This window comes from Numenius arquata, chromosome 1, assembly GCF_964106895.1.
Source record: "Numenius arquata chromosome 1, bNumArq3.hap1.1, whole genome shotgun sequence".
NCBI lineage: Eukaryota > Metazoa > Chordata > Aves > Charadriiformes > Scolopacidae > Numenius > Numenius arquata.
Window position 1 is genome coordinate 44,926,960 of NC_133576.1, and position 11,507 is coordinate 44,938,466.

Sequence of the window (11,507 nt, forward strand, 5' to 3'; positions counted from 1 at the left end):
ATACTTTCCTCCTTGCCCTATCAAAAGACAAAAGCTTCATTTGATGATTGAAGACACAGAAACCAGAATAGTAACAGGCGCTCCTCCTGCAAAAAAAGGAATTCCGTATTTCCTAAACCCCACATTTCGCCTTTCCTCCAGGCTGCTCAGTCCCCTTGGACCTCTCCACAAGGGGATCAGAGCAGGAGTCTTCCCGCAGCTTCCAGTTCACCTCTTGCAGCCCCTCAAGTCTGTCCTGGGCCAAGCTATTCCAGCAGTGTCAGAAGAGCTTATGATGTGTACATTTTTTTGTCGCTCTGTTTTCAGATAAACAACGGAGCAGGCAGCTGATGTGAGATGTGGACAGTCTCTGTCAGGCAGGGAGCTGCTGCCACTTGCTGGCATCCTGTCATGTACAAGTGAAAAGGTTTTTCCTTCTGCATTTCTTCTCATGGAAGGTTTCAAGGGTGAAAACACATTGAAAGGAGGTGATGCACCTCCTGCTGAGCCTGGAGGAATTTGTCATTTATGGTTTCAGGTTCCCTCATAGCTCTGTTAGCACCCACGGGCCATACTATTGCACATTTCCTTTTATTTTCTCTCTGTCCCTTTTCCTGGAGCAGGGCTTCTCATTTCTAGCTTTAGAGCCAGGGCAAGACCAGATGCCTTTGCCTCACCAAACATAGGGACAATGAGAAGACCTGAGTCAACTAGATCTTTCATGACTCTCCCTCTGAACTAAAATTAGGCTGGAATGGGATATTCATGTTCAGATGTGTACAACAATGAAATTGCTTCAGAGAGAAAAGAACCCAAAGAATCCTGTTGTGAAAACATAATGTCCTGGTGGGTTTAGTTTTAATGAAAACAATTGTGGTAGCAGCTTGATATCCCTTGAAAACACAGGCACAGGCACTCGCTAGATATATATATATATTGTCACTACATCATTTCTTGTCTTTCATTCAATTCCACTTCAAAATGCCTGTCTGGGCCTATGTTGCTGGCAACATAACAAACTAACTCCAGTCTTGATCAGTCCTAGGGATGTACCCACAACTCTGCGTAAACAACACTGTGGAAGACATGGGTTAAGTAATATTTTCCAGTTCGGATATGATGGAAATGGAAATCCATACCACCCTGAAAGAGGCCCTAGGTTGGGCAAATGGATGCAGCAAGGAGTGAAATACAAAAATGCAAAAATAAGACTGGATCTTACAAAACGAGCACTTTACTTCAGGTGTCAGAGCCTGTGGATGCTTGGAGGATGCTGTGCTGCCTGAACAGACCTTCTCTGGCACCCACAGCTCCTGGGAGAAGAGACTTAGAGATACTTAATGGTGTCCCAGTTTGAGGTAAAACAGAACCAATTTTTCTGTTCAGTAATTTTACTTTTCAGTTAAGCCTCTTCTAACTAACCAAACTCTCTGAAATTTTTTCAGACATCATCGGCTTCTAGCAGAGGTAAGGCCTGATGTTTATAACTAATACCAAGGGGTGGTATGCAGAGAGGCTCCTGCCTATACTTATTGCTATAACATCCAAGGTCAGCTAACTTCGTTATATGCACCATTGGAGGGTCAGAAGCAGAAAAGTCTAGAGGGGTCGCACCGCAGGGAGAAGCAGATGGAGGCGACCCAAAACTGACCCATGGGGTATTCCATCCCATCTGCATCACGATTAGTATAAAAGCTGAGGGATCAAAGGGGTCAGCCTCTTTTCTTCAATGGCCAACGTCCAAAGAGGACTCTGTGTTTGTCTGCCTTTGATCCCAATCCATGCATTCCTGACTCCAGATCCAGAATCCAGCTCCCATTCATTGCTGAGTCCAGTTTAGGACTTCACCAGTGGCTGCCAGTGACATCATCCTGGGAACTAAATATGGTTTTGTATATATTGTACATATTTCATTATTTTCTTTTTTGATATTATTATCTTTTCTTTGTATTATTTTATTGTTACTAGTTCATTAAAGTAGTTTAGTTTCTTTTAAACTTATCTCTTTCGCACGCATCCTTCTCTCCCTTCAGGGAGAGGTTGAGGAGAGCATCTGTTGTTCATTTCAGTGGCCAGTCTGGCCCAAACCACAACATATGGTTGACACAAATAAGCTGTAAGGAGGGGATTCATTCCTCCCAGAAAGCGCACCACAAAGTGACTGGGGAACACCTTTCTGCCCAGGTGGTGAAACTACGCTATAGACCATGTAGATGCAAGGAGTACTCATCCTGAGAAAGTCCTGTTTGTTTGTTGACCGTCAGCTTAGCTGGAGACTAGACAAAGCTTAATTAATGCTGTCCAGCCATGCTTTCTAGGTTAAATTCTCCACACACAGATAAAGATTATTAGAGAAAGTCACAGGCTTACTCCAGCAGAAGTCAAGGGAAGAGAGAGCATTTTAACTGCTAACTCAAAGGGGCATTTTTACAAAACAAACATTATTAGAGAGTTGTTATCTGGTCCATGCTCACAGCCTCCTTTGCTTGGCAGACCAAGAATATCACCCTAAGAAAAGCCCCAGAAATAATCTCTTAAGTATGCCCTTTTATGACCCCAAATATCTATTTTCTACATTCATTTGCCAGTATTCTGCAACATGTTGGATTTGGCCTTTTATCATTGGGAGAATATCAATTAATTTTACATGTACGTTCACAGACTCAGAATGACTTTGCAAATGTCTTATCAGGAACCTTCAGGGTCATGGTGACCTATAAGTAAGTATTAACAGCAGCCTCGTTCACTAAAATCTTACCAAAACCTCACTAGCTTCCCAGTGAATTCTGATCAAATTAACACATCCCCAGTGCTTCTTGCCTTTCACCCAATTTACAAACACAATGCCATCTTCTGGGTCAAAGCAAATGATTCCTGTTACACTGATCAACCAAGTTCCCAATGAACCCAGAGTCCAATTTTTTCCCAAGCCTTTTTAGAAGTCAAATTCTTGCCTGGTTATACCACTACAGCCACCCAAAACTTTTGTATGGTTAAGTGGCAGCCAAATGGAAAAGGAATGGGCTGAAACCAGGATGGTGACCAAGTGAGGGAATCATACTAAGCAGTGGGGATGACTGCCTCGAGCTCCCTAAAACAAGACTAACTAACAAAAAAATACCTTTAAGTTTGAAACACCTTGAGATTATGAACCAAAGTTGGCAACATGAGGGAGAGGAACGGAGCTAGGCATAACTAAAGGCAGAAGCAGTTTGTTGAGCCCTTCCCCAGCGAAAGCAAGGCTTTCAACCTAGGGCTGAGGATAGCAAGACAAAACGTAGCAGAAAGAAGAGAGAGGCTGGGGCCAGCTGATGCACAGGGCCCAGAGCTACAGCCACAACATCAGTGGGAACAAGGCCAAAATGACATTAAATCTGCAGAAGCATCGCCAAAATAGCATCCCCCTAGATGAAACACTACGAGTCACAGGGTCAGCTACGGGCCAGCTACTGCAACCGAGTCAGGCAGTTCCCAGGAGGGACATGTTCCAGCACATCCAGGAGAGCTAACGTTGGCTACGCCTCCTGTTACCGTGCCCAGCACTATGTCAAACCATCCGGTGGTGCCCTTCAGTGGGACAAGAGGGTGACTGAAAGAGCACGGCTCGTGCGTCGCGAGCCAGGGGGCATGAGTTAGTACCTGGCGAACTACCCCTGCTCTAACTGCTGCATTTGTAGCTGAGCAGCCAAACACATCCTTCCCAGCACAGCAAGGACACGTCTCCCAAGGAGAAGGAGCACATGAGAAGAGGAAAGCATTCAAAATGACCTGAGGAGGTTGCCCATGCTGTCTGTAAAGCTGGCCAAGGGAGAAGAAAGGGCAAATGGGAGGAAATAACGATCAGTTAAAACGTTTGTACTACACATGTAAGAGAAGAAAATGGAAAGAGGAATAAATTATAACATGCTCAGATGGCAAACAGGAATTTCCATTTCTCCTCTGTAACATGCATACCTTTTTGTCTGTTTTCCTGTGGAAACAAAGTGCTCTCTCCAATCCCCTCCCCCCTGACTTTAATAACTTTTGAACTTGTTGGCCAATTTTGATTAAATTTACTGAGAGGCAATGATATCAAAGATGAGTTTAGTCCCATAAGAGTTGCCCTGACCTGGCAGAAAGGAGAAGAGAATTTATCCTATTTGGCCTTGAGAGATCAGTATAAACCCACCATTTACCAAGCAACAGAGAATCCACGTGTGCACGTATCTCTGCAGGGGTGAGGAAAAAAGAGGCAGAGCGGTGTCCAAACACCAGGAACAGCTCTGGCCAAGCTCATATGGTCTTAGACATTGAGGCCACTCAAGGACTAGACACACTGTCTTGCTGGTAACGTGGCTGGGAGATGTGCTGCCTGCAATGGCCCAAAACAAGCTCTCCTTTTGCTCGCATTTGCATCACAGCTTTCAAATGATCCCCTCAGGTAGGGTTGGTGACCATGCTGAGGTTGGGGAGCACTGCCCCAACCCCTAACCACTCACCTGTGTGCACCTGCTTGCCCTTTCTACCCAGGGGCAGATCCCTTTCATGCCTCTGAAGCACAAGCATGAAGCTCCCACCTACGGGCGAGTGGGAGGCCATTCGGCACAGGTGCTCTCCTCCTGTTTTTTGGCGGTATATAGATAGGCAGTGCTAAAAATCAACCTGCATAAACCACCGGAATAGGAACGGAAAGCATAACAGAATGATCATATGCCTGGTAGCAGGCCAAATGCTGACAGCGAAGAAGCCTATACAGGCTTGTTAACCTACTAAAATAGCATAAGTCTTTCCCCACCAGCATGTTCATAGATGACTTCTGCCATAACAGGTCAGTAAAGATTTATTTACCAGGTCTGCGGCACAAAGGGTAGGAAACGCTAGCTGGACCTGCTGGGAAGCTGGAGAAAAATGCAGTAAACAGTAGCAAAGTGTTGTGCTGGTGGTGAGCATAAGTGCTTCGGTGCTTTTCCTCTTGCTGAAACCTCTAATGGTGGCTATAAATCTTTTGCTGCCGCTTGCTGTGGGTATTTACTAATTAGGGCATCAGCACGTCTTGTACCAGTCCGTGGGTCCTCGGGATAGCCTAGCAAAGGAGCAGAAATAGTTTTGCGAAGAAGGCAGGTTCAAGGAATGAATGTCTCAGCACTGGTCTCTCCACTGCTCTGGCAGCAGCGCTAGGAAACTAAGGATCACAATACAGAGAACAAGGATGTTAATTCTGCCTAAATAACAGACTGCGTTTCCTCTACCCGGCTGTTCTGGGGAGCTAATTACACAGATTCCCAAATCAAAGAAATATAAAACAGTCTGCAAACGATTGCAATGTTGATGTGTTGGCAGTCCAAACCATGACATATGGTCCTTCAGTATGCCATCCCAGAGAACAGGCTCACGAGCAACGCTCATTACGCAAAATAATGTCGTAAATAACAGAAAGAGGCTGATTTTAGAAATGTACTTGAGGTGGCCTCCCTGCTTAGCCACACAAGAAGACAGTGTTTCACAGAGCTGCTGCCAGCCTGGTGATAGGCTCCCAAACGTACCTCCCTTGAGGGGGAAGGAAGGTGAATCATATCCAGACAGGATCCCGCTCAGTCAATACCCACACAAAAACTTTGCTAAAACAGTGCTAAGGTTGCAAAGGTTTTGGCACCAGCGCTCACTGACCACCATGTACGTGTGTGTGCCACCAGCTCTGTTTCAGAAGCACCCTGCGGTGGTGTGCCAGCCCTCAACCTGCTCATCAGTGGGATTCAGACCTTGAAGTTCACCACCCGGACCCCTGGCACGGACCTCCTGGAGTAAGGGATGCCTGCACAGACCATCTGTAGGCCAGGAGGGGAGAGGGGTGAGACACAAGCACCCCAAAGGCTTTCACACACCTTCACCGACAGCAGCCACACGGAGGTTTGGCGATCTGCGGTCCTGGCTGAGAAGGTGAGCATTGCTCCTGGTGGCACTTGGCTTGAAGTGCCATTCCCCAAAAGTGAGACCCTTCCTCCCTCCTCCTCCTTCATGCTGATCTTGCCCGAGCTCTTCCTCTTCCTCCACCCTGGCAGCACCTCACTTCATACCTTTGCAGCCTGACCCACTGCCACCATCCCACCTCAGCCCCTGGTCAGCCCCACTGTTCATCCCCTATTCCCTAAGGGCACCCTGGCCTCCATCAGAAAACCTCAGGACCAGAGCAGCGCTTCTTCCCAGCAAGCTCAGAAGTTAATTTCCCTGTGCAAAAGGTTAAGGACAGAGCTGATTTATTTTCTCCTTACCCTTGGGGCTACAAAGTTCAGCTGCTCGGCAGCACAGAGCAGCATCCCTGTATTGAGCAGCGCGGGGCATTGAGATCAAGATTTTGGCCCAGAAGACAGGTAAGCTGGGTTCCCCTGCCCACATCCTCAACTCACCCTCCTCCTGCCCCATCAATACTGCAGGGCGCTAGGGAAAAGGCAAGGGGGAGCGTGATCCACCACACTGCTCCTCCCTTAAGGTCATCGTTTTGCTGCTTGTAGCCCTGAGCAATGGATTGTTTTTATGTGCCCAACACCTGTTCTGGGAACAAGTAATTCGCTGTGGAGTTTATTATTCCAAGAAAGGCCAAAGGGGCACAGTGCCATTGCACTTGTCTGCCTTACTGCACACTGAAATCCCAAATTCTCGTGTGCTGAGGATCTTGAGGTTGCCTTCCTCTCACCCTGCCTGTGTTTGGCCTTCAAACGGGCAAATATAACTCCAGCGACAGCGTAGAGGAAAGCTCGGAGAGGCCACGGGAGCCTTGTGCCTCTTGGGAAGGAGGCAGCAGATAAACAGGATTAGGGAATTTTGCATAGCTCAACCTGCCAATTTCTGCGAAAAGGAAATGTAGGCAGTGCCTGCAGCCCTGATTCAGAGGAGAAGCCTTTGAAATGCCTGCCAGGCGAAACGTGTTAAAACCGCTTTTCCTCCTTAACAGGGCGCAGTGCAGGGAACAGCCCTCCTCTGCGCAGCCCACCCTGCGCCAGGCACAGCTTGTGGTGCGTAGCTGGACGGTGAGAGCCCCGGGAGACAGGCAAAGGAGGCCCGATCCTGCATCACAGGCTCCAGCTACTGCCAGGATTCAAACAAGAGGTCAGGTTCTGTTACGGACCAAACCAAAAAAAATTTCACTAAGAATTGGTTCCTGGGAAAACCTTGGGGTATTTTCACCTGTTTTGTTTGGGTTTTTTTTTTTTGCTGTTGTTGAAAAGAGCAGACATAAAAACTAAAATATTTGAAATGGTGTAGAAAGGGGTTGGATTTGGGGTTTTCTTTGGAGAAAGTGTTTGGATTTTCAGCTGAAAATGGTTAGTTTTCCATCAGAAAGGCAGCTATTCCATGGGGAAATACCGGTGTGCGCCTGCCAGCTCCGACACCTTGTCTCACAGCAGCAGGCGTATTCTGCAGTGGTTAGGGCTTTGCCCTGTGAGAACATGATATTAGAGGGACCACCGTCTCATATCTCTGCCCTCGGGAGTCTCGCACCCCCAGGAGGAGAGGACACACCTGTAACTCGCCTCTGCTCTGGGACAAGGGCAGCCACCAGTATCTCTCCCCAAAAGAAGAGCCCCCGGCATCCTCTCCCCACTCCTGGTCACAGCACCAGAGGATGAATGCTGATTTTTGAGTGAGCTCTCTGCCAACACACACACAGCAAAGCCTGTGAGGGCTCTGCTCATTAAACCCAAGGGGAGCATAATGGGAGAAAGGGCAGGAGCACTGTAAAAATAAGTTGCTGCTGTGTAATCAACTCTGTGGTGGTCCGGCCCAGCTTGTATGGGGTCACTGGGTTGCCATGTTGGAAGTACTTGGCATTAACACTTTCTGCCCCTCAGGCTTGGCTGAGGGTGGTGCCTTGAAAACACAGAGCCAGGTTTGAGCATTTTAGTGTAGCTGGGGAGAGGTAGGAATCATAGAATCATAGAATTGTCTAGGTTGGAAGGGACCTTTAAGATCATCTAGTCCAACCATCAACCTAACTCTGATAGAAAAACCATCACTAAACCATGTCACCAAGGACTATGTCAACCCATCTTTTGAATACCTCCAGGGATGGTGCCTCAACCGCTTCCCTGGGGAGCCCATTCCAACACTTAATAACCCTTTCAGTGTACAAATTTTTCCTAATATCCAATCTGAACCTTCCCTGGTGCAACTTGAGGCCATTTCCTCTTGTCCTATCACCTGTGAATTCGGGAGAAGAGGCTGATCCCTGCCTCTCTACAACCTCCTTTCAGGTAGTTGTAGAATGCGATAAGGTCCCCCCTCAGCCTCCTTTTCTCCAGGCTGAACCAACCCCAGCTTCCTCAGCCTCTCCTCATAAGACTTATTCTCCAGACCCCTCTTCCAGGAGAAGAAAATCAGAGCAGAAACCACCATAGCCTAAGTATTCCTCCATGGCACACTCATAGGGGTGCTCTGACAGGGACAAGGACCACCCCCCACCACCACCCCTGATACAAGGGTAGCATCCAGCATCCCAGCTGGAGAACAAGCAGCTCTTCCTGCTGCCTCTGCCACGGAGGCAGAAATTGTCAGCGAAGAGCTGGGGTAGGCACGTGGGGACAGAAACTGGCAAGAAACGATGGAGCTGGTCTGGAACATGGCAAAGCCTAAACCAGGGTTTTTGATCTCCTGAGTACCCGGGGTGCCCATGAAGGATTTGGCCAAGTGTCCACAAGTGAGGGGAGCAGGGCAGCCCTCAGGCAGCTGCCGGCGATGGAGCATGGGCCTGGTGTTCCCGAGTGGGGAGCTCCAGGTTGGGTCAGCCGGTCCCGTCTTTGCAAGAAGGCTGTGTCTGCAGGCCTTGCACCTACAGGGGGAAGTCAAACCTCAGCACACATAAACACAAAATAAAGCAAAAAAATATTTTGGGTTTTTTATTTGCAGGTAGTGATTCAGAAAAGCTTTTTTTCAAGGTTGGTCTGGACACCCATTTTGTTAAAACTTATTTTTCTCTTGCACAAGTGGCACCCGCCACTGGTGAGTTATATGAGCAAAGAATTAAGTGAGGAATCATGTCTGGTTTCCCTGCATCTGATCTGAGTTTTCTCTCTTTCGCATTGTATGATATTCTCTCCCTCAGGGTACTCTTGTCCTTGGAAGAGATTTTAGTGTTGCTCTTAAATGCTGTTTGGATGGACTTTCAGCAAGCCTCAGATAGCTGAAAGCTCGGTTGCACAGCATGGGAGATAGGACTATTTGGTACATGGCGCATGGAGCAGACATGGGGAGAAGCTTCCTCTTCAGACAAGGTCTCACATGCGGTGGACAGGTTTCCAAAGCAGCCCACCCCTCCCCTTCTCTCCTGGGCCTGCGAGGCTGCAGGTAACCTGCTTTGTTGGCCCACTCCACAGGGCCCCATGTCCACACTGCCCACCTTCATGGCCCAGCCATTGCAGCGTGTTCAGGCGGGCTCTGACGGCTCTTAAGAGCCAGCAAGCACAATGCCAAATCGGCAGAGGTTGAGGCAATTGCCTCAGCAGAGGCCATGTCCAGCGCTGGGGGGAGGAAGGTGGAAGACCTGGGGGGGAGGAAGGTGGAAGACCTTGGGGGGAGGAAGGAATGGTGGCCCTGACAAAGCGGTTTGATGACATCCCTATGGAGATCCTGGCAGCAGCCATGCTCGCTAGCAGGCCAAGGAATGGCCATGCTGCTCAGCAAGCTGAGCTGTGTCCTGTGCTGTCCCAAGCACTGATGCAGCTGGATGATAGATGTTCATAAACATTGGACTTGAAGCTTTACTCACAATCAAGCCCTGAGAAGAAACTCAGCTCCCTCTCTGAGTCTTTCTCTCTCAGGTTGAAGGTAGATCGAGTTACACCTATGAAGAGATTGCTCAGGACATTAGAAACAGGCAAGAGAAGCTGTAAGTAAAGAAAAATTGTCAAGGAAAAGTTAAAAAAATATAAAATATCCCACTGCAGTCCAAAGTAATAGCTCGGCTGCTATAAAAGGTGAAATTAAACAGGTCAATCTGTAGACCTGTGCCATTTTATGCCAGATATAGGAGCTACCTTCTCATCTGCTAGACTACTTCATCATTTGCTTTTCCAAGAATCCATCTCTCTGCTAGTAATGATGTCAAATAAATCTTCACTAAAATGTAAAAATGTTTATGATTATACTTACTGACCTCTTCCTTTATTAAATGAGGACAATAGGATGATGCCCTGATATTTGCTAATGGGTTACTCCCATCTAACCTTTCCTTGTTCATCCAGATCATCTGTTTTCATTTCATCATACAATAGCTGCCAATAAAATTAAGTCAATTAAATTAAAGGTCTATTATGCTCTTTGAAATCAGGCTGAGACCTTTTTTCTTTCCTCAGTCAGTGCTCTGAGAAGATTTTTGATAGGGCAGCTGGGAAATCTGGAGCAGATTCTCATCTGCTGTAAATTGGTTTAGCTTTTCTGAAATCAATAGAGTACCACCAGCTTACCCCAGCTGAGGGCCTGAGCCCTGATGTATATGAATATGCCTCAAGCCTGTGTTTGTGCCAAGATTGAGATCTGGAATTACTCCCTCACACAATCTCAAATACCTCATCTACTTATCAAAGTGTCAGCCATTACCTATAACGTAAGTTCTGTAGTTAGGTATAGCATTAGCATCCAGGTATACGGCACAGTTACACCATGATTTCTTCCCTATGTAAATAACCCTATTCCAGTATAAAAATTATCTTTTAGATTTAACTTTAAATGTGAGCTATTCCCAAGAGGCATAAGTGAAATCAATAAAAGACTCTAATGTCACATAGTAGCGTCTGCATGAAGCTGCTTGCTTTGCTTTTCTGATATAAAGCATTTTACTGCATTTTTTCCCAGTGTAGACAGGACCTTGATATCTCATTCAGTGAATATTTAAATAAAAAGGCAAACAGGGGAGGAATGTTCTACATCCTAACAAAATGCTAAGCTCTAGCCTTGAAATGCCATTCAAGTATCTTAAGGACTAGTAGTGGATATTACAACTATAAATGGTCTTAATTTTCAGACAACCCATCCACTTTGCAACATGTTTGAAAGTGACTTCTCATTTCTGGGCCAGGCTTCCAGTAAATTTTTGCCAAAATCAGCTGCTCCTTAGAAAACATCATTTAGCTATTTCATCCTTAGTGAAAAGGCTAACAAAGCAGGGTGCCCATAATTTATTCCCCTGCCTTACTGTGGGACGAATGCTTTGTGAAGAGCTGAACATGCCGCTGCCCCGCACAGGATATGTAAGTGAGGGGAACTCAACCACCTCGAATATCCCCAGTGTGACTCACAGCTGGCGTGGTCCCCGGTTCTGTCTCATCTTCTATTCAGCCACTGTGCCTCTGGCATGTCTTATAAAAACACGATGGGGAACAGCCTCTCATGCGGTGGGGCAGAACGGATGCCTCCAGTCAGTCAGTGGGAGATGCCAGGTTGCATCCAGGGGCTCTGACCCACCCAAGGGAGAGCCTTAGGACAAGATGTCTCATAGGAGATATACAAATTTGCTTCGCCTCCTAAGCAGTTGCAACTGGTAGGTAAGCCACTAGTGG